General features: G+C 40.7%; 1 protein-coding gene and 1 long non-coding RNA gene across 3 annotated transcripts in view; one reads left to right on the top strand and one right to left on the bottom strand.

Annotated features, from left to right (window-relative positions):
- The window catches only part of LOC105946244, a 46,501-nt gene that overhangs the window by 15,063 nt on the left and 6,933 nt on the right, over positions 1–24,505 (bottom strand). The window lies entirely within an intron of this gene.
- Positions 4,076–24,505, top strand: part of trim2 (tripartite motif containing 2) — a 74,144-nt gene continuing 53,714 nt past the window's right edge. Inside the window, exon 1 of one of the 2 annotated variants that reach the window (XM_012959201.2) lies at positions 4,076–4,098. The gene's annotated coding sequence lies outside the window, so the exon portion shown is untranslated. Of the gene's footprint in view, positions 4,099–20,954; positions 21,079–24,505 lie in introns of those variants that run through there. The other variant, XM_018092015.2, reaches the window with a different exon arrangement.

The raw sequence follows: 24,505 nt of genomic DNA, 5'->3' as shown, positions 1-24,505 counted from the left end.
TCCCCCCCAACCCACCCCAAACACCCCCCATCCGCACACACCCCCCCACCCCAAACACCCCCCCATCCGCACACCCCCCCCCCCACCCCAAACACCCCCCCATCCGCACACCCCCCCCCACCCCACCCCACCCCAAACAGCCCCCCATCCCCTTCACATAAATATAACCCCCCACCCCACCCCATCACAACCCCCCCAAACACAACCCCATCCCCTTCACATAAGTATAACCCCCCCATCCCCTTCACATAAATAACACCCCCCCATCCCCTTCACATAAAATATAATTACTTGCCAGGCACCCCCACCCCCGACAGCTCACATTGGTATCCGACTCTGAATGCGATGGCGCTTTTGTAGAGTGTGCGCGCTGACGTCACGTGCGCGCTGACGTCACGTGCGCGCTGACGTCACGTGCGCGCTGACGTCACGTGCGCACCCGGAAGTATTCAAGCACACCGGTATGGGGGTATGTAGAAAATACATATCGGTTTCAAAAAAAACACCGGTGATCGGTTTTTACCGGTATACCGCCCAGCACTACCTGGCTCCGCATTGTCTGATTAACCAAGATAGGTTTGTCACCTTCCACCATCCCTTGTTGCATATTTAATTAATTAAGGGCCTCTTGTGGACACAAAAGCCAAATGCTGCCAGGTTTAACCCTTTACAATGCCAGGGCAATACTGCTGGCATGACATATATGGTATTTGCGTCCTAAGTGGGGGTGATAAAAAGTGCTTCCATGTGCCATATTGCTACATGTCAGGCAACCAGAGCATTTTTAACAAACTTTTTTGCGTCGTGAACTAAGCCAAGTATGACCTCTAGACGTATTAGATGGCAACAAGTCCTTCATCACTAGTAGATCACCCTAGTTTCTAGTGTGTCTATATATGCAGGAGGAAAAAGGGGCAAGAAGCACAGGATTACTAGAAAGAAAAAAAAGCTTGTGTCTTTCTCCTTGTCATGTATGGGTGAGTTAATGCTTTCAGTGTATCCATTTTCTGCAGTGATCTTACTGCCATGGCTAGGGTTCATGTGCTTACATCTGCAGTGATCTGACTGGCATGTCTAGAGTTAATATGATTGTTATCCCTTCTCCACAGTGATCTTACTGGCATGTATAGAGCTAAAAGGTGTGGCAAAATGCCAAGCGGAAAAGCGCTTGCTGAAAATACCACCCTACACATCCTACATGTGCCTGCACCCGAATGAATGAGATACGCTTGGGTGCAGGCACATGTAGCCGAAATACGCGTAAAAACGGGAGAGAATGCAGAGTCTCGCGTATTTTGGCTACATTTGCCTGCACCCGAGCGTATCTCATTCATTTGGGTGCAGGCACATATAGGAGGCATAGGGCGATATTTTCTGCTTGCCGAAAATATCTGCCTTACACCTCATCTGGCATTAGCCTTAGGTTCTGTGGTGGGCCCCAGGTACCCCAGTCCAAAACTGGCATTTGTCTCTGTCCTGTTAGAGAGGATTACACCAGAATGAATGGTTCAGTCCTGTTTTTCTTGGATAATACTGTCTGCAGATATACTGCAACTGATACAGTTTGGTATTCGTAAAGAAAATGCTGGATATCAGTGGCCCCTTTCAGTCTTAAAAACACATCTTCCTACACTATTGTTAAATTGTAATATGTATAAGGTTGTTACCAAACTATAAAAGCAGGGGCACATAAAGTGAATCACGGAGAGGATCTGTGGTAGTATGTTGCTTCCCGTAGTTCCATTCACAGGCATGGCGTCAGCCAGCGTGGAGCTACATGTGGACCAGTGGGGAAACACAAATGTATGCATTTTTACACTGAAATCCACAGCATGTAGGTCACACAGAGGCCAACGCCATGCCTGTGAATAGAGCTACAGGAAGAAGCGCAAGACAGCAGATCTGCTTTCCTCCATCTGGGAGAAAAATGCAGACGGAGGATAATGATTGATCCGCTTTGTGTGCCCCTACCCCAAAACCACTGGATATTGAAGGGTACAGAGGCTTATTTAGAGGTGTGTCAGTGTACTAGTGCCTCACTAACAGTTTAATCACATCTAAACAAGCTTGTCATGCAATCAGTTGCCAATTTTATTTTTTGCTAATTAAATCAACTATCAACTAACTAGCATATGTCCGCCCAAAGGCATTTTTATTCTGCAGTTTCCACCCAAGTAGCAATAGTTGGTTTGCACAGGTTATTGCTTTAGACATTTTCTCTGATGAAAATATCTTCTTATCATCTGGGCGAGGCTGAAGCAGCAATTCACCCTCTGGACACTGAACAAGTTCTTGTGAAGCACATATCTGCAACGAAAGGTGATATACCAGCAACACAAAAATGTACAATGCATAGAAGTAGTGTTATGTAAATAAAAATATAGATGTATACAGAAATTCAGAAAATAAGGCTTGTATATGTGCGTATATATGTATATGTGCGGGACATGCACTAGTGTTTCAGCTCAGGCTTTAAATATCTAGCTGAATCACTCTCCATAGTCTTCTCTGTGGTCACAATGTGACTTCTTATTTAAGTATCAGTTCACTGGACATAAATTCATTTTTGTATATTCTATATATTTTCTAGCAAAGTTTATTACAGGTACATGGGTGATTTATTGTCAAAAAGGCTGGTTGTACTGTTGGTATGGAGCCGATGTGCTGTGTAACCACTTGCTAAACCACAGAGGCTTGACATGAACTGCTTTAAACAAAGGATGTAATAATAAAAAACCTAACTATGCAAACCTCAGCAGAAAATGTAAGCAGGCAGAAAAATACAGTTCAAGCTCAGACACAGGGTCAGGGCAGGCATCTCTGACCTCTGACAGGCACAAAGTTGGGGTGGGTGTCAGACAACAAAAAGTCCAATAACCGGACAGGGGTCAGAAATCAGGGAATCAAAACCAGAGGACAGGAACTGAGATGGCTTGGATAAGCAGGGGGCTAATGATTCAGTGCAGGTTGCTGGAGGAGGCAGCTTAAGTAGCCCCTTAATTGGGCTATTGTCTGAAACTGGGTGCGAGCCAGGGAATACAGAGGGGAGAAGAGATATTTAGATAATCAGGCAGACTTTAACCCCAGTGCCTCCTGTGGCACAATTCAGAGGCACAGCAGTCAGTATGCACCAGGTTCCTGGTTCTAAACCAGGGAGTTCCTGACATTTAAAGGCAAAACGCCATGTGTATGTTAGTTTAGTGCTGTGTGAATGGGTAACTGACCCTGCAAGTACAGTTCTATAAGCTAGCTCCCAGAGCAGTTACCAGGAGAAAACCCACACAGACACAGGGAGAACATACAAATTACTTGCACTGGGCCGCTGTGTAGGTAAGAACCTTGTCTCAGGCAGCAGGGAGCGGCCAGTCTCCAGGGGCAGCAAAAACCCTCTGGTAACTTTAAGAGACTAATTTTCATATTTTAAAATTAAAATTAGTCTTTGCTAGTGCAGGAATGGAAACAGTGCAAAAGAGCAAAACTATTGCATTGATTGCTATCACAATAATACTGCACTTATCAAGCGCTGCTAAAAAATCTAAATACTAAATTATAAAATAAGCAATCCTCTTTGACAAAACTGAGCTTTGGGCCATACAGATTTTTGCAGGGTATCCATGTGCTGGAAGCTGATTACACAAGCCAGTTAATAGCTAACTGAGAGCTGTTCCACCAAGACTGTATTATCTTAGGATTAGCAAACACACCCTATAGTACAGAATCTGTTCTAGCTCTCGGTCTTTCCTACACAGATTAGCATGAAATCCTATAATGTGCTTGATGCCTTTAGCTCTGCTTTGCAGATCAGTGTCTTGTGAGCCAACGCATAAAGCCCAAAAACATTAATGTTATGTACAAAATCTGCATCCTCGTGCCAAAAGGAAAGCAGCGTGCCTTAACGCATTCATGTCCCAGAGCTGTTCCCCTTCTTGTCCTGCTGCCAAGCTCTCCATCAAGACAACCTGGTACTAATCATCAGGCAAAGGCCTTCTGTCACCGCGCATTATTCAGGTTGATTTTGCGATGATTGCTTCACGGGACATTTACCAAACTGAAAAAAGAAGCAGCAGCTTCTGAGCAACGGACGTGAGGGCAGCAGACGTAAGTGCATGATTATAATTTGATGAGCTATGATTGGCCTATGTGAAATATTAATTATTTTACTGACGCTTCACTTGCTTGTATGTCTGATTTATGGAGCATAGTGGAATATTCTGTGGAAGTGCCACACAGGCAGAATTACATACTTGTGGATGTCCAGTTCATTAGTGTATGTATCTGAGCTTGCAATTAATAAGAATGTATTTCTTTTAAATTGTGATTTTTATTACAATTATTAAAATTTTGTTAGAGTTTCCTAAATTAAGAGAAACCAACCTGCAGCTGCACGGATAGCCTTAGGATGCCGAATTCTCCAGCTCAGCCCCAGGCTGACTATTCTTACTCTAAAGCAATTGCTTTTATGCCTACAAGCATTCTAATGCTGCTCCTGGCTTGCTGCTTTATGACACTGGGAGTTTATTCAGTTGGAATGAAGCTCTGATTGCTGCACAATGGTAGGAATAACATACAGGTACATCAGGGAACAGATCACAACACAGCACAGAAGGCTTACTTAATTTATCAGCAGTTAATAACTCAAAGGGTAAGCTGTCTTTAGCAAACATGCATAAAACAAAAACATACAAAATAGTAAATATATAGCAAAATAGTATATATACTAAAACAAATCTGCTGGCTTTTCTGAGAGATGCTGCACTGAAATAGTAGCAAAAGGTCCCAATACCTTTTTTATTTTGATTTACCTACTTCTATTTGAACTATTTAGAGGCAGCTGTAGAGTTATAATCCCCTCAAGAGTAGCTTGCAAAATGGCCAGCCAAGAACTGCAAATAATGGAAATTCCGTTATTTGTCCCCTGTACAAACACTGTACTGCCATAATTGACCGTTAAAAACTTGCTATTAGCTATTGAGATGCAAAAATACCTGCATCACAACATGTACAAGGCCATTAAACTCAAAGTAACAAAATCCACAAAGTGAGTTATATTAATTAGCACTTTTATATGTGAGTTTTCAAAGTGATATAACGGTTAAATATGACAGAAATGCATGCCAAACATAAGAGTAAATGCATAAGCCAAAATGGAACAGTCATCACCAACTCACGGCCCACTGACAGGGCTAAACCAACAGGAAACAGAATAATTATCATATAGGGGCCAATTCACAAAAGGTGGGAAAAAAGTGTTATTTTTAGCATGCGTTAAAAATATTATCACTTCTTATATTTGGAGAATTAATGATTGATTTACAAAAAGGACACTTGTCTGAATTAAGAAGCAATTTTATTGTAGTTATTTATCTTGTGATTACATATTTTTAAGCAATATTTTAAAGCATGCAATATATTTATGTGTTATTTCATGCGTGATTTCAAAATCAGCATATAATGCAGACTGCTTTAAGATGTAAGGAAATCCTGACACAATACTCATAATATTCATCTTAGTGTCACACCTAAGACATTTGGGATGCCACTGACACAATAGAACGCTCTTTTTACAATGTTCCAGTCATTTCTATTGATGGGAAACTTGATATAATTCCCAGACTGAACATATTGCATCCAGGACCTGGCCAAGGCAACGTGAAAATGTGGGCTGTGACACTCCACCATATATCCCTCCAGCTTTCTGAAAACTTCAGTTTCTGAAAGAATGAAGGGAGCACAGAAGTTTGAGTATGCCAGGAACAGCATGGCTTCTGTGTGTTAGTGGCTGCAGATAAGGCTCCAGTACCTCTTACAGGCTATACATTGCTGCTCTATTTAACCTATAGCGCCCCACTGTTTCCTCCTCTGATAATCCCTCTAGAGATGATCTTTCCCTGAAGACTTGAGGATGCATCACATACTTGATACTCTTCTTCACAATCCAACAAAAATCCGATTGCAAACTCCATGTTGTCTTCAAAAAAGCTCACAAACTGCAATGTTTTTTTTAGTAATGCCCACTCCTAGTAGGTGTTAATATTAGCACAAATTATCGCCATATTTCATGCTTTTAACACTTAAAATGTGTGAATTATGCGTTAGTATTATTTCCCTCCAGCTTGCGCAATGCGATGGACATAACGCTTTGCGATAATTGAGATCTTTGCACATGCAATATGAGTAGTAACGCATTTGAAATTACTTTGATGAATCGTTACTTAATTAACTAAATCTTTTTAACGCATAAAACTATGCGTTAAGTGTTAACGACCTTTAGTGAATTGGCCCCAGTCTGATAAGTCATGTGTCACACTTTTTCCTGCATTTGGGTTTTTAAGCAAACAAATTCCTGCAACACACAATGGGCCTGATTCACTAAAGGGCGATAAAACGTGCACTATTTTTATTGTGCGCTAAAATTTTTACCGTGGCTTAATTTTGCCGATTTTTCGCACGATTCACTATAAGCATACTCGCGCTTTTTTACGCGCGATATTGCATGCGTTATTTAACTCGCGAAGACTATTTCAATGCGGTATTTGCTGGTACATGCGCTAAATTACGCACGCGAATAGTCGCCGCATATGAATGGTAGCTTAGAAATAGTGTATAAAAATTGTCGCCGCATATAAATGGTGTATATAAATATTAGCCACATATAAATGGTATCATATAAATGGTATCATATAAATAGTAGATGCTCATAAATAGTAGCCACTAGTGATGAGCAAATGTGTTCTGGTTATCTTTAGTGAAAAATTAGCAAATCTTTCAAAAGATCCACGAAACGGCAAAAATGTTGTGCGGGCAAAAAAATTGTTGCCCGTGACTATTATTTTTTGACGCTTGTATAAATTTTTGTATGTGCGGTGAATTTTTGCGTGGCAAATTTTTTCATGCGTTTTGCCATTGGCGGATTGTTTTGCGAAATGCATGAAAAAATCCGCTGCAAAAAAATTCAACGCACGCCCAAAAATTCGCTGCGAATCCATGCCTGGCGAAACATTTCATCACTTGTAGCCAAATATAAATAGTCGCGCAAATGAACGCACGCCATGTTAGCCATACACGCCAATACTTGCAGAAAATTACTGTATTAAAAATGAACATTTTGCTGCAAACTGGCGGCTGTGTCACTCTAGGGGAAACACATACTTGAATAAGTAGCACTGCAAAGTCCATATTTTATTGCAAAAAATCATTTACTGTACTTTTGTATAATTTTTCGCCTGCCTGTAGTAGGTGTTAATTTTCGCATAGCCGAATGCGATATTTAGCGCGCAAAAGTTATAGTGAATCATGCGATCGTATTCTTTTCAGCGCGGAAATTAACGCATGCGGTAAAACTAGTGCGAGAAATAACCCATGCGAAAATGGCGATTTTTCGCACGCGATAATACTATGGTGAATCGCGCGCAAATTATTTTGTGTTTTTTAACGCAAAAAAGCGTGCGATAATTTTTATCGCACTTTAGTGAATCAGGCCCAATGCCTGATACCAGCTGTGGTGGATCTATGAAGGCACAGGAAACCTTTCTGCAGGATTCATTAGGATCAATTATTGATTTTAAAGGTTGTATTAAATGTTAAGTAGATTTCCACCTCCTTCATCCCTCATAGAAGTGTTTAGGATTCTTCTCAACACTATCCTACCAAATCCAGTTATGGGCTTGTGTGACAACATTGCAAGAAGATCTAAACCTATTTTGAAGGATAAGGGAGGCCAATATCCTTACTAGGTACTTGATTTTAATATAGTAATATATTGATTTTAATATACAGTTAAGCATTATCAAAATATTATATTTTCATGAATACAAAACTTTCATTTTTTAGAGTAACTGGCCCTATAAATTATTGAGATCATCCACCCAACAAGTGGACAAATTTGGGATACTTTCATGATTTTTATGGTATACTTTTTATTAGAGGTATAAAATAGTTAGTTATAATATTGGTGTGTATGCAGCCATCTCAGTGCATTGTCCCAAGTCTAAGCTTTCCGAAAGAGCCATTACAACTGCTTTTAGATAACCTATTGTTTTTCCTACTCCCATTTAACTGGAGGAGTCCCAAGCCAGACTTGTATTTCTTACTATTAAGTTCTATTCTGATATCTACTGGGAGCTGCTATCTTGCTCCCTTCCCATTGTTCTGCTGATCGGCTGCTGGGAGGGGGGCGATATCACTCCAACTTGCAGCTCAGCAGTAAAGTGTGACTTAAGTTTATCAGAGCACAGGTCAAATGGCTGTGGCACTCTGGGAAATAAAGAATATGGCTGGCTCCATGCGAAATTTCAAAATTTCATATAAAAAAATCTGTTTGTGTTTATGTAAAACAGATTTCAACACAGGATTCTGCTGGAGAAGCTCTATCAACTGCTGCATTTTGAAAAAAAAATGTTTTCCCATGACAGTATTCCTTTAAGAAAGTAATGTACAGCTCTTTCATCAGATTAATAGTTTTCCCCGTTACATATAGCTTTTATGTACAGTATGTTAGATGAAGGGTAAAACTTACTATAAATGTGCCCCTTTAAATTTCTTTCCTGCTTTAGACTTTAAAGTCAGCTGCACCAGCTGTTGAGGCTCAGAAAGATTACTGGTAGCTCTTTCATGTATGCTGTGCCACATGTAGTCTGGCATTATGTAGTACGGCAAGACAAAAGGCTCTGGCAGAGAAAGGGTTAAAGGCATTTTGTCTGCAATTCCATGTCAGGTTAAATCAGACATGCTAAGTTTATTAGTTATTCACAATGAGGGAATGTTGGAAAGAGATATCCAGTGTCAAACTGGCCCACCATGATACCAGGAACACTCCCAGTGGGCTAGATGCTAGCATGTAAATAAAAGAGACTAGGAGAATAAAGAGGTTGAGTGAGGAAAGGAGGAAACATAGTTTTGAGAGTGGGCCTATAGTCTAAGGTTTTCTGGTGGGCCCCTGAGGTCCCAGTCCAACACTGGAGAAATCTAATGGGAGGCTAAAGAGATTTTCAGTAAAGCTGATGCAGTTGTGGTATCAGTTTTCTGGAAACCCTTTTATCCAGAAATTTCTGAATTATGAAAAGCCCGTACTATATAGTGTCTTCATAACAGCATATACCCAGCAGGTGTCTTAAGGCAAATAAAGCTTTGGTGAAAGAGTAATGATTTTAATATGAGACCAATAGATACATCCCTGCATATTTATTAGTCAAAATCCTTTAGTAAATTCTAGTGACTTTTATGTTAGTTTTTAGTGGTACAGTACTCAAACATTTTGAAATAGTTTTGTTATATCTATAAAGGACCAATGAGTGCTGTTTTCTTATACAAACCCCTCCTATAACTTGTCTTTAAACATACCAACCATTTTTTTGCTGGTATGAGTCCTTCCAAAATACCAAAGAGAATGGAAATCCTTAACCCCATTTTCTTGAGAAAAAGGAAATCGTTTAAAAAAAGAGTTATTTGTTTATAATGGAGTCTATGGGAGATGGCCTTTCCGTAATTCGGCACTTTCTGGATAATAAGGGATCCCATACCTGTATACTGTTTTAAGCCACCAGTGTGCCATGCTAGAATCACTGAGGCTAAAAAATAGCTCAGAGCAGAGCAATTTGTTAACAGACATATGGACTATGAGCCCACACTAGCCCTTAGAAATGTCAGACACGCTAAAAGATCTGAAGCTAAACTGCAGACGTTAAACAGCTGGCTGTTAATGTCTGGAACCAGGATCAAGCGATAAGTAAAAATACACCACCAAACAGAAAAATAGATGGTATGTTATTTCTACAGCTAAACATGGCAAACGGGGAATATTAAATAATTTAAAGGTTGATAATTAGATTACCAATAAACAACCCCCCACCTTCGTCCTTTGTTGTGCCTGTTTTTAAAGGAAAAGTCACACAAAAAAATTTTAAGCAAAAAATCTATTCTACCCTGCCCCAATAATTGCCCTGTCCTGCACACCATTTATTATTTTGAATGCTTTATTAGAAAATACCTGCTAAAACTGCAAGGAAGAACCCACTATGCGACGATCGATTGATCGATCCTAGCCTTCCTTCTATATAAGAAGGAGTTGGGCTAGGATTAATCAATCGATCATCACATAGTGTTTTTTTGTCAATTCTTTATTTTTGAATTTTGCATGTATAGGGAAGGGTATGGGGAAGGGTATCATCACATAGTGTTTAATAACTGTAATCTTCAAATATTGTTAAATAAAGACTCTAAAAAGTTACTGATATACAAATTGAATTACCACCCACTAGTAAAACCTTCAAAAAATCTCCAGAATCCAACAGAAAATATATATATAATGATTTGGCTGAATTGCTTTGATTAAAATGAATGACCCCTTATTCCTTTCCTGGGTCATAGAATGACCTTTGCAGTTCTACAGTTTGGCCATAAGGTGGCACTGTGTTATAATATAAAAGGCTTAGCAGCCATGTGGAAGGAGGCCATTTTGTGAGAGACCTCTGCCTGAGGCAGGTTGAGAGAGTAAGTGGAACCCGGGTATAAGACAGGCCGGCAAATTCTGTTATAGGTCATACTAGGCTCCAACAAGAATCATAGTGGGATTATTATCCTGGATGTACTGTTGCCCACAGTAGCTTACCAGTGTACAGACAGCTAGATAGTGAATTGCCTAGGTTCCACTGTGGAGAAGTATAACCTAAAAGCTGGGAGTAACCTCTTGTGCCCTGCAGGGATAGAATCATTGTGACCAAGTATTCTGAGTATAAGCCTGACCTGTGATGTGCAAGATACCTGTACTGTTGTTTCTTAACACTTCTATGTGGATCTGTTAAATAAATAAGTTCCTGTTTAAGTTCAAGAACCACTGGCGCCCATCCTTATTGTGAGTTACAGTTCACAACACCCTGGCCTCCAACACATGTCAGGGCTCACGCCTGGAAGAAATAGTTTCATACTGGCTAAAGTTGGTGTATCTTATGGTAGCACAAGTACCTAATTTACCGTAAGCTTACATATATATATATATATATATATATATATATATATATATATATATATACAGTGGTGTGAAAAACTATTTGCCCCCTTCCTGATTTCTTATTCTTTTGCATGTTTGTCACACTTAAATGTTTCTGCTCATCAAAAACCATTAACTATTAGTCAAAGATAACATAATTGAACACAAAATGCAGTTTTTAAATGAAGGTTTACGTTATTAAGGAAGAAAAAAACTCCAGATCTACATGGCCCTGTGTGAAAAAGTGATTGCCCCCCTTGTTAAAAAATAACTTAACTGTGGTTTATCACACCTGAGTTCAATTTCTGTAGTCACCCCCAGGCCTGATTACTGCCACACCTGTTTCAATCAAAGAATCACTTAAATAGGAGCTACCTGACACAGAGAAGTAGACCAAAAGCACCTCAAAAGCTAGACATCATGCCAAGATCCAAAGAAATTGAGGAACAAATGAGAACAAAAGTAATTGAGATCTATCAGTCTGGTAAAGGTTATAAAGCCATTTCTAAAGCTTTGGGACTCCAGCGAACCACAGTGAGAGCCATTATCCACAAATGGCAAAAACATGGAACAGTGGTGAACCTTCCCAGGAGTGGCCGGCCGACCAAAATTACCCCAAGAGCGCAGAGACAACTCATCCGAGAGGCCACAAAAGACCCCAGGACAACATCTAAAGAACTGCAGGCCTCACTTGCCTCAATTAAGGTCAGTGTTCACGACTCCACCATAAGAAAGAGACTGGGCAAAAACGGCCTGCATGGCAGATTTCCAAGGCGCAAACCACTTTTAAGCAAAAAGAACATTAAGGCTTGTCTCAATTTTGCTAAAAAACATCTCAATGATTGCCAAGACTTTTGGAAAATACCTTGTGGACCGACGAGACAAAAGTGGAACTTTTTGGAAGGTGCGTGTCCCGTTACATCTGGCGTAAAAGTAACACAGCATTTCAGAAAAAGAACATCATACCAACAGTAAAATATGGTGGTGGTAGTGTGATGGTCTGGGGTTGTTTTGCTGCTTCAGGACCTGGAAGGCTTGCTGTGATAGATGGAACCATGAATTCTACTGTCTACCAAAAAATCCTGAAGGAGAATGTCCGGCCATCTGGTCGTCAACTCAAGCTGAAGCGATCTTGGGTGCTGCAGCAGGACAATGACCCAAAACACACCAGCAAATCCACCTCTGAATGGCTGAAGAAAAACAAAATGAAGACTTTGGAGTGGCCTAGTCAAAGTCCTGACCTGAATCCTATTGAGATGTTGTGGCATGACCTTAAAAAGGCGGTTCATGCTAGAAATCCCTCAAATAAAGCTGAATTACAACAATTCTGCAAAGATGAGTGGGCCAAAATTCCTCCAGAGCGCTGTAAAAGACTCGTTGCAAGTTATCGCAAACGCTTGATTGCAGTTATTGCTGCTAAGGGTGGCCCAACCAGTTATTAGGTTCAGGGGGCAATTACTTTTTCACACAGGGCCATGTAGGTTTGGATTTTTTTCCTCCCTAAATAATAAAAACCCTCATTTAAAAACTGTATTTTGTGTTTACTTGTGTTATCTTTGACTAATAGTTAAATGTGTTTGATGATCAGAAACATTTTGTGTTACAAACATGCAAAAGAATAAGAAATCAGGAAGGGGGCAAATAGTTTTTCACACCACTGTATATCTACATACATTATATATAGGCAAAATATAAAAGAATTATCCACTTTCTTCTAGAGGAAATGAAGAAATTTCAGCACCAGTGATGGCACTGTATGACAATTTAATCAGTCTTGGAACAGATCTTTTTTATTGTTTCTAAGTATTTAGCATTTTAACAAATGTAAAAAAAGAACTCTTATTAATGCCTCCCAAAAACAGACTTTGTTATGGTGGTGATTCCAACAAAACGCTACCTGAGCACAGGCCCGGACTGGCAATCTGTGGATTCTGACAAAGCCAGATGAACTGCTTAAAAATGCCATAAACATTCACTAGTTATTGGGTTGGTGGGAGGATGTTTAGGCTTCTGTGTACTTGGAATACCAGGGCCTATTTTCCAGGCCTGTGCTTAGATGCACTTGGAAATGATTAAGATATTTGGCCACAACAACAACAAAAAAACTGTTAAAATGATCTGTTTTATAGACTGTTGTTATTACCTTCTCCATTCTGCGTAAAAACAGTCCAGAGCAGAACGAAGACCAATATTCTTTTTATGTTACCCCTCCACCCAGTCCTTTTCTCCACTCACTCTGAGACTTTTTAACCTTATAAAATTCCTTTCAGCTCATTGTGTTAAGTATCATCTAAAAGTTTTTCAGAAAAGCAATTTAACCAGTTATTGATATAAGACATTCAGATGCTTCAAATGCTAGAAGTGGCAAAACGTGTCAAAACCAAATTCACTTTTGTTTATATTTAGGGGCAGATTTATCAAAGTTTGAAATCGGAGCTCAGAAAAGTTAAATTCCACCACTCTCTATTTATTACTATGGGATTCTTAGAATTCACCATTTGATTAATATGCCTCTAAAAATCCCATAGGAATGAAAAGAAAGCTGTGGAATTTTATGGTGGTGAGTTATAATTTCACATTTTGATAAATCTGCCCCAAAGTGCCTATATTGGCTGACAATACATGCTTTATTGCCCCCGTGTCCTTCAGAGTCTAATAAGCTGATTCTGATTTCTACTGGGTAGAAACTGATTGATTGCTTAATTTATTTTCAATTTACAGCAGAACACGTGTACTTAATTATGGGGAAGGGTTAACATACATCGTTAAGGACATATGCATTGTTTAAAATATGGCCAAGCATGGTTTAGCCTGAGTTTCCATAGTAACTATTTCTGTAAGGAAAATTCTCCATCGCCAGTTTCCATGGCAACAATTCCCCACGGAGACAGGTGCCTACAAGGGAAATGAGGTGAATAGCAATGAGAGAAGAAAGCGTCATGTAGAGGCATTGAGATTGGTTGTTGCTATGCTAGTCCTGCTTCTCTCATAGGTCCAGGCTGGAGGAGGCAGAGCAGAAAGCTACAAAACACAGGTTATCAAATTACTTCACAGACGAGGGGAAACTTTGTGTAATTATTGAGATCACCCAGAGCCTCTAGACGTTCCACCTGAACTCTCCAGACTATAAGTGCACTCTGATCATTGCTTGGTATTGAGAAGAACTATAGTAAATACATCTTTAGTCTATCTTGCATATTAATGGAGGAATAACCCTATGGCTACTGGCAAATTTCATATTAATATAGGTATGTATGTAGTTGAAAAGTAAATAATTACAAATACAATCATTAACCCTTTTTCCATACCAAAGTGTTAATCTACCCGAAATGCCATCCCACCGACAAGAATGTAAAACGATGGCAAGCCGAAAAACGCTTGCAGAGAATACGCCCCTACCTTGTGCCTGCACCCGAATGAATGAAATACGCTTGGTTGCAGGCACATGTAGACGATATCCACCGAAGATACAAAGTCTCGAGATTTTTGGCGGATATCTATGTGTGCCTGCAGGCAAGCGTATTTCATTCATTCGGGTGCCCTAAGGGCTGTGGCACATGGGCAGATTAGTAGATCGCGACAAATCTCCCTTGTCGCGGGCGACTAATCTCCCCGAAATGCCATCCCACTGGCGAGAATGTAAATCACCGGTGGGATGGCATACGCACACGTGGGGAAATCGTGGCGCCGCGTATGCCATCCCACTGGCGATTAATCACCCCGTGTGCCACAGCCCTAAGGGTGAAGACACAGGGCCACTAGTAGCAGCTACTTGTCATGGCTATTAAAAAAAGACAACGCTGATCATTTACTGATAATTGTCTCTACATGTTTTCTGGAGATTAGTAGCCTTGAAAAAGTAGCTGCTACTAGTAGCTCAGTGTGTCTTCACCCAAACATTGCTATGTGGAAGGATCAAGAGGAAGGTAATGCAACTACAACCAGTGCCGGGTCAAGCCGGCCAGGCGCCCTAGGCAATCTGGTCGGCTTGGCCCCCACCCCACACACCGCGTGTGCGAGTGCTTGATGTGCGCACACAGGGCTGTGAGGATGCTGGGGCCACTGGTGGGGGTACTGCAGTAGAGGGAAAGGGCCAGGAACTAGTGGTAGGTGAAAGAAGAGGTACCTGCCTGGCGCCCCCCACTGTTGCACCCTAGGCAGGTGTCCCATCTGCCTACCCCTAGTTCCGGCCCTGACTACAACTTATGCTGTGTGCTAAAATAAGAAATAAAGGATGCCAGAAGGTTCTTGCCACAAACTCAAACAGAACTGGTTTTATTGTTAAAGACAAATGATCCACAATGCAGATGGGGGAGCAAATAGATTGGAAGGTTCAATGCAGAGCATGTAATGTAAATGATGCTCCACTGTGGAGAGTAGCTTTCGCTGTAACAAAAATCCTTAGGGTTTCTACCTCTAGTGGTCCAGATCTCATACAGCAGACCCGGATCAGGGAGAATCAATCTAAGCCTGATGCCGCTGTCATTACTGCAGTCCCTTCACTAAGGTTGCTGAGCCTGTAAAGGAGAATACTCCCTGCTATCTCTCCTGGTTGGCACAAAGAAGCTGCTAGCTATAACTTACTGTCTCACATTCCTAGAACATGCTATTACAAAAAATATGCTGCATTGGCTAAATCCTAGTTCACAGGGTTCCTGCTCCCTGATTTCTTTAGAGATAAAGGTCCCTTGGGCAGAACAGCTTTACTGGGGTCTTGTTGAACCTAGGCTAAATAGACAAATAGCAAATTAGATACATGGGCTTCTGCCTAGGAACAACTAGAAATAAGTAAGTGTAGGGTTTTAGGCTACTGGGATTGTTAACCCTATAGGTCCCTACACATATATAAATATAGGTAAGTACATCCCAAGTAAAGTTTCTTCTTTTTTAATAAATATGGATACATCAATATTTGATCTTCATTCAACCAGTTTATATAGATAATGTGATGTAACTGAACACCAAAAAGAAAAACTTGCATAGCAATCATTTGTTGAACCAAAAATTATGTACACCATTGGTTCTAATACCTAGGATTGCCCTGATTGGCAGAAATAATCTCTACTAGGCATTTGTTATAACTGTCTACCATTCCCTGACATCAACTAAGATACATTTTTCCCACTACTCTATGTAGTCTATCAGTGATCCCCAACCAGTGGCTCGGGGGCAACATGTGCTCACCAACCCCTTAGATGTTGCTCTCAGTGCCCCCAAACCAGGTTATTTTCGAATTCCTGACTTGGGGGCAAGTTTTGGTTGAACAAAAACAAGATTTACTACCAAATAAAGCCTCCTGTAAGTTGATAGTGTGCATAGAGGCTGCCTAATAGCCCTTAGCCCTTATTTTGCACCTCCACAAACTTTAATGATGCTTGTGTTGCTCTCCAAGTCTTTTTACATTTGAAGTAAGAAAGGTTGGGGACCCCTGATGTAGATGCTGAAGTGTGTGTGTCACAATGCCAAGATTGAAATTGCTCTCTGATGCCTTTAGAAAGAAGGTTATAAATGTTAGCCTAGAAAGGGATTTAAAAAGATTGCCAAACAACTGGACATCAATTACTCTTTCCGAAAGACAATCACAAGTATAAAAGATTTTCAATAACTGCAAGCTTTCCCAGGCCAAGCTGCCCCAGCAAGTTAAGCCTAAGGTTAATGTCAGACGAGGTGTCTGGCGAGTGCTTGCCAAAAATACTGCCATTCGCTTCCAACCTGTGCCTGCACTGGATTGAACGAGATACACTTCAGTGCAGGCACATGTAGCCGAAATACACATAAAATCGCGAGAGAAAGTCTCAACGCCTCGTCTGACATTAGCCTTAGAGCAGAATGCAAGACGTTGAAAAAAGTCTCTAAGATCCCTAGAATTTCACCACAGGACCTACAGGAAGCTCTTCCTACTATTGATGTCTAAGTGCTCAAGTCTACCATTAGAAAGAGGCTAAAGTTTTCCCATGAACTACTAGGCAAAGCAAAGGACTTGCAAAATAATAATGACCTTAAATAATTCAGTAACTTGACTAAGGAATGGCTAAAAAAAATTCATTTTTTTTAGTGAGAGTCTGGATCAAAACCGTACCGAGATTCTGTTTGGGGATAAGAAATAGGCTGTACAGGCAAGAAAGCCTCACACATCACACAGTTGAAAAAAGTATGCAGGGAGGGATTGTGGCTATCATAGATAGCTATAAACAAATGCCTGTTTGAGGGTGTTAAGTACTAGAGCCAAAGGTGTACTTCCCTTTTCAACATAAGGAGATGGCTTATATTTTATATGATATTTTGTTGAATAAATTATTGTAAGGTAATTGTTCCTTGATTTTGTGTTCAAATACATTACCTTTATATTTATATATTATTTAAAAGAAGATTCAATATTGGTATTTCCACATATGTAATTTACATGTCATGCAGACTTACAACTTAGGGAGAGCCTGCTGTGCAGGTGAGTGTCATTTTGCACTACTTTAGCACTGCATCCAGGGTCATTATAAATGACTGATATAGAACACTGGATAATCTGTCCACTAAGTAGGACAGGCTGGATAGGAGCAGACCAGTTAAATATAAACATTATTTCAGTTGGATGAGATCGCAAAAGGAGTTACAGTTATATGTAAAGGGGTCAAATAATTTCAATCAGAGATGAAAATGCTTAGTAATGCATTTTAGCTATGAAGGGTTTTACCCAAATAGCAAACAAATATATGAGAAGCATGGTGTATCTCATCAATCTACAAATTATTGGTTGTGCTTAGAAAATGTGAAAAGCTATTATGCTGAGTTTGTGGCCCAGGTTCTTAGATACTGGGCTGCCCAATATCTTGTCCTGAAGAAGCTTTACCAGAGTCCTGTCTCTTCCTGTCACTGACAAGACATCACAACAAAGTGCTAATGGAGCAGAAGTGCTAAGTGATCCATAATGCAATTGCAGGATAATGCTAGAGTCCTGTTAGGTCATTAACAGCAGCAGGGGGCATTCTACTCTTATGCATGAGACCTTTAATAGCTTCTGGGACAGTCTACTGGTTTCTACTGTTTCATAGTCTAACATCCTGTTAACAACTAGGAAACCATTAGGAATAAAAACATATATAATACATAGAAATGCCCCTTCCTAGAGGAGGCAATAGGGAATTGGCACTGTTACAGAGAGAAACTCGCTGGATTTAGAAACTTGATACTGTTGCACCTCGTGGACTTAATGAAACATTACCATTGAATTGTTTTGTTTGAACTGTTACTTACAGTTGTTTATATCACTGTTTTATCTTGGTATTGTCCTATTTTTTCTATATTAGTACTTGTATTCTTTATTTCCTTTTCTCTTTGGGATTCCGGTTACTGTGTCCTTACCCTCAGTGGTTTGTAATGCCCCTATTTTTGGTTCTCCTGCAAGTGGGTTTCAGCAAAAGTAAGTGCCCTTGTACCCGTTGGCAAACTGTTGGCTTTTTGAGTGCAGCCAGGCAACATGGTCCATTGAGTGCATCCAGATGTGTATGACCACACAAAGTCTCTGTTTGAGGGTCCTGGGAGCACTGAGGGTGGTCCAAGTTTGGGCCCCAAGCTAACTCCCTTAGGGCTCTGGCACACGGGGAGATTAGTCGCCGAGCTCACCTGCCATCCCATTGGCGACAATGTAAGTCGCTGGTAGGAAGGCACACGCGGCGGGGCGATTTCGGGAAACCTCCGAAAAAGACTTGCGAGTGAGCCATCCCACCAGCGACTTACATTGTCGCTAATGGGATGGCAGGTGAAGGCAACTCGGGGAGATTAGTCGCCCGCGAACAGGGAGTTTTGCCGCGGGCGACTAACCTCCCCGTGTGCCAGAGCCCTTAACTGTGCAGTAATTGTTGCCTTGAGTATAATAAGGGGCTTGGCCCTATTTTACATGCAAGTTTTTCGGTCACCTACACAGAGTGTACTGGGCCTAACTAGGGATAGGCTTGCCCTATGATTGGGCATTGGTTGGCATTGTTTACCAGCAACACGAGTGGTTGCTACGCACACGGTGCCTAGCAACGGCACGCACCTTGAGCTTGTTACAGATGCTGGGTTACACTGTTCCACCTGAGGGGGCACAATCCGTACAAAGATGGTCAGTAAACAGTTCCCTTCTGTCTTTTTCAGTCTGCTGTTTTCCTTTTCTTTCTTTTTTCTCATTCTTTTAGGAGGGAGGGAGAACAGTGTTTGTTTTTCACTCCAGATGAAGGTTTCTGTGTGAGACCGAAACGCTGAGTAATAAACTTTTCTATTTTTGCATTTACATTTTGCTCACAATTCTTTAAATCCCAGGAGTGATATCCAGTGCATTTGTTTGGTACTAACACCAAGGTTTTGTTGCTGCAAATGGTGTGCACCCTATGGACTATTTAATATATAGATACAAATGTAAACATTATAAGACAAGATTACCAGTTATCCAATACAAGATTACAAAACCCTGTAAAAGGGGACACATGGGCCTATCTTATTAGCTAGACTAGCACAGTGTAAAGGTGGCCATACACGAGCAGATCCGCTCGCTTGGCGATGTCGCCAAGCGAGCGGATCTTCCCCTGATATCCCCACCTACGGGTGGGCGATATCGGGGAGCATTTAGGTAAAAAAAAAAATAATTCGATCGTTTGGCCCTGGGGCCAAACGATCGGATTATGTGTGCGGCAATGGGGCAGTCGGATCGGGGACCGCATCAACAAGCCGATGCGGTCCCCGATCCGACCAGATTTTCTAACCTGGCCGATCAAGATCTGGCCAATTTCAGGCCAGATATCGGTCGGCCAGGCCGCTCTGCTCTCCCCATACACGGGCCGATTAGCTGCCGAATCGGTCCAAGGGACCAATATCGGCAGCTATAGTCGGCCCGTGTATGGGGACCTTATCTCAATATTTAATACAGTCCATTTAAATTACGAAGGTACCACAGCAATGTGACTAGTGCTCTGATAAACTTCAGTGATTATCCCCCTCTGTTTTCCCCCCAGCAGCCCATCAGCAGAACAATGGGAAGGTAGCAAGATAGCAACTCCGAGTATGCTCCTATGTTTTTGGCTGAACACAATCCAAACCCTTAAACCCGTGATTTAATTTGTGTTGTTTTCAATATTTGGTGAAATTTAAAAATTATAGATTCAATACATTGCTATACGATATTCCCCCAATATTAATTTTTGGCAAACCAGCTAGAGATTTATCAGCAGCCTAGTGTCTTCAGCCTGTGGACTGTGAACTCAGTGGGTAATACAGCAAATACCCACACTCATGGATTTCCAAAGTGCAATAAAACCCAAGAGGTGAAAGTTCCTATTTGGGTCCATAAGTATTGGTGCCACAAAAAAGTTGGCTTGTACATGCATGCACAGTACTTGGATATATTGCTTCTGTACATTATGCCAACCACAACAAACAAGTGCACCCAACTGATGGTGCTACTCTACAGCTTGGGTGTCAATGACATGCTGGTAGGGCAATGGAGGGGCCATAACCATGAATATATAACATTTAACAGTATAATAGTTTATAATTAATTTATATGTTTTAACAAGGACATCTCTGTCCAACAGGGTTCACCAAATCTACTAGCCTGGTGCCCATTTTGTCCTGTTTTAAAACCAGTTCAGTCGGTCACTAAAATTGTATTGCCTATGAAGGCTGTATGGCCGTTTACAACATACCCAAAATGGGGTGTTACTTACAAAATAAGACAGCTGTAGGGGGCATAGGGACGCCACTTAAATGCAAGAATGTGATGTCATTGTTGCTGTTCCTCATTATTGTGCCTTTTTACGATCCCGCAGCTGCAGAGCTCTCATAAATAGCCACCTTTATTATATGGTCCCCTCTGAAGCACTTATTAACCATATTGCTGCCAGAAGGGACTCAAGCCCATTGCTGTGCACCAGGCAGTTTAGAGGAAGCCCCTCAAGCAGACGGGAGGTCAGATCTGTCAAATGCAGTAGAGGGAGAAAATGTGATGCTGGGCAGAGCGTAGAGCAAATGAACAGAGAGCGCATAGTCACTGCAGTCTTTCATTAGCTGCAGAAAGCAAGTCTCCCAGTCATCAGCAGCTATTGGATTCAAGTCATTTTTTTAATGTAAGTACCTGCTTTATTCCCCATGAATTAGAACCATAATTATTTTCTCTGTCTGGATGAGTGTCGACTGCAGGAATAATGCAGAGCTGGAACCTTTTTCAATCCATAAATCACAGCAGCATTCCCAGGAATGGAAGGTAATGCATTGGCACACAGCTGTTTCCTATGTCGCTTACTGTGGTGGTTTCTTGGGGAAAGGATACTGTACAATATGAAGTCTTGCTTTGCAGCACTAAAGATCTGGCATGTGATTGATGCTATTGTTTTAACAGGTTGATTGTTATGGTATTTAAAAATCAAGTTGTAAAAAAATGTGTTTACTAATGAAGAATTAGGGCATGTTCCATGCATGTTACATATATATATACACACAGATTGCATGTGCTCGGTTCCATGTATGTGTGCACTGCATGGTACCATAGTGATTAAAGTTCCTCGCTTTTTGCATAACCTTGATGTTAGGGATTCTGCAGCGGACTGAATATTCAGTAGGGCTGCCACTGGCATTTAGAGCGGTTGCATTATCTTTATGGTATGATTCCCTATGCCGTTTCTTGTGAGACAGTGAAAAAAAAAAAGAAGAATTTGTGCATGGTGTTTGCACAGACCTGAGTATTAGGCATAAACTTGTGTATTTCTTCTATGGAAGTGCCTCATTTATCTGCAGTGTGTGCATGGATGCACGCTGATCCCTGTTGTAGATCACTTTATTTCATTTATGTTCTTATTTGTGTACCCAACGTGCTTAGAGTGTTCTGTGCAACTTAATAGGAGCAAATTGACTCACCCCAAAACCATGTTATACACTGTACACTGATGAGCCATTTCACTAAATCAGTTCTGTAAAGCTGGAGGCTGGATGTGGCTCTCACAAGTCTATCATGTTCCACAGATTGCTTGAGAACTCTTGAGATGGGAACATTTAGCACATTTAGTTGTTTGCAGAATGACCAATATTCTAATATACTAATAGTCCTCAAGCATCATAAATATTGTAGGGATTTTAGGGATAGAATTTCAACAACATGTATAGATCCAGTCTTTGCAACATATTAGTAATTGGTCCCTAAAAAACAGTGATGAGAGAGTCGCAAAAATTGCAGCCCAGTCCCAAACTTCAATTTATACCATATTCCGGGATTGGTATACAATAGGCACCCAGGTTTTTGTGCCAGCACTCCCAGCAATGGCCCACAGCGGGAGGACAACAAGATAAAGTCTTCAGTGTGATGTTGTAGCCACTGAAGTCTGAAGAAATGGTACCCAGACTAAATGTGAAATTAAGGGTATAACTGTCATTTGGCTCATACAGCATGAGTTTAAAATGCTTTTGGAACACTGATGACCCTTCTTCAATCTGGAATAAAGAACATCGAGAAAAAAAGAAATGCTTCATTGGAAGTAATGCTGGAGTTAGTGAAAAGGGGGCTGTAGCAAGCCAGGATGGGTGCCCTCTCATCTGTATGTGTACTTTTTAACTTTAAGAAGGGGCTGGATGGATTCTTAGCAAGTGAGGGAATACAGGGTTATGGGAGATAGCTCTTAGTACAAGTTGATCCAGGGACTGGTCCAATTGCCATCTTGGAGTCAGGAAGGAATTTTTTCCCCTCTGCGGCAAATTAGAGAGGCTTCAGATGGTTTTTTTTGCCTTCCTCTGGATCAGCTAGTAGTTAGGCAGGTTATATATAGGCATTATGGTTGAACGTGATGGACGTATGTCTTTTTTCAACCCAACTTACTATGTTACTATGAATGGGATGTTAAACATGTGACTGTCCAGCTCTTGGTTCTCAGGGAATGCTAAGGATGCTATACCTTAATAAGAGCTAGAGGAGGCTGCAGACTGGATAGTCAGTTTGCACAGAAATCTGTGACACAATAATTTCCACTGCAAAGAGAAAATGCCGAGAGCACAGGACAAATGTCCATTTGTGCCACACTAAAGCTAGCCCTGAAAGGGAAGTGATTATACATAAAACCATGTTTGACCTGGAGACTTTTTCAGGTCTTTTAAATATGTGAGCTGCACTTACATACACGCATGCACACACGCTCACATTCCCTGTGCTTTGCCTGCAGGTACACAGTATATGCCATGCAGCAGGACAGTGTTACAGGAATCATTGCAGAAACAACTTTGTTGTTGGAAGTTGGGTGTGTTTGATTTATAGTCCATGCACCTTAAAGCCATGTTTTATAGTAAAAGAGTTTATGACAAAATAGTATATAACTCACTGTTTAAATCTATACAGATATCTGTGTACATTCATACAATTAAATGATATTACTATCATACACTTGCAGGTATGTATACATAGTTGCCACACATATTACTACATCACACAGACTGTTAAAGGCACCTTGCTACTGCAATGCAAATAATGTCGCATGAAAGCAAATTATAGGACGCAGCACACATTTTATAAGCTAGTTCTCATTTCCTGTATGGTTTTATTTATATAGTGTATCATTAAATTAATATGTTAAATATATTTATAATACATATCTGACTCCACTTGCAACCTGCCAGCTGTTGTTCAACTCCAACTCCCAGAATCCCTGTCAGTTTTTAGCTGTTATGGTATGAGTATTTTAACAAGTGAGGAGGCACAGGCTGAAATATATAGGGCACAGGTGACAAGGTAGATATCAGCTGAGGCCCTTCTCATGCGTCTTTAGAAATTTATCCTTGACACATTGCTGTGGCGCTGCAGTACAGCTGGTGGTCTTCAATCATAAACATGCACTGTGCTCCATGATGACTAAGCTGTATTCGCTTGCAGACAGCATGTAAAGAGCACAGACAAGCAAAGGGTATTGCGATTGTTATATTAAACATTTTACATGTTTATTGTAGAAGTTATCAGTTATACTGCTATCAGTTTTTGTTTAAAGAGGGTACAAATGCCAACATTGTTTTCAAAGCACACAATATTAGTTATATATATTTTTTTTTACAAAAAAAATTGCCTGGCCCCCAGCTCATGGGGAAAAGTTGAAAGGATTTTACCTATAGTAAATTCTCCTACATTGCACAATAAAGCCTTTAGTTCAGGGTGAGGGGGGTGCCTAGCCATGCAACTCCGATTTTATTTTGGGAAAAAAATAAAGTTTCCATTTTCAACAGGAATCTGTTAAATGTGGACAGGAGGAATGAAGGTGAAGAAAAAATTTGCCATCCGCTCTCAAGGCTTTTACTTTGACACGTACTAGGTACAATCTTAGTTTTAATAAAGTTTCCCCCCATCGAGGACCTGACATTACATAAGACCTGCTTGGGAAAGATTCCAGATGTCCCAAGTTTTGTTGAACAGTTCCATGGAACAAGTTCCAATCACTTCTAATAATGCATGCAAAATACACAAATGGCTAATCCACAGGTGCTAGATGAGGCACTAAAATAGGTGCATAACTGTACCCATTAAAA

Source organism: Xenopus tropicalis, chromosome 1 (assembly GCF_000004195.4).
Source record: "Xenopus tropicalis strain Nigerian chromosome 1, UCB_Xtro_10.0, whole genome shotgun sequence".
Taxonomy (NCBI): Eukaryota; Metazoa; Chordata; class Amphibia; order Anura; family Pipidae; genus Xenopus; species Xenopus tropicalis.
The sequence above is the reverse complement of the archived record's forward strand: the minus strand, read 5'-3'. Positions and strand labels throughout refer to the sequence as shown.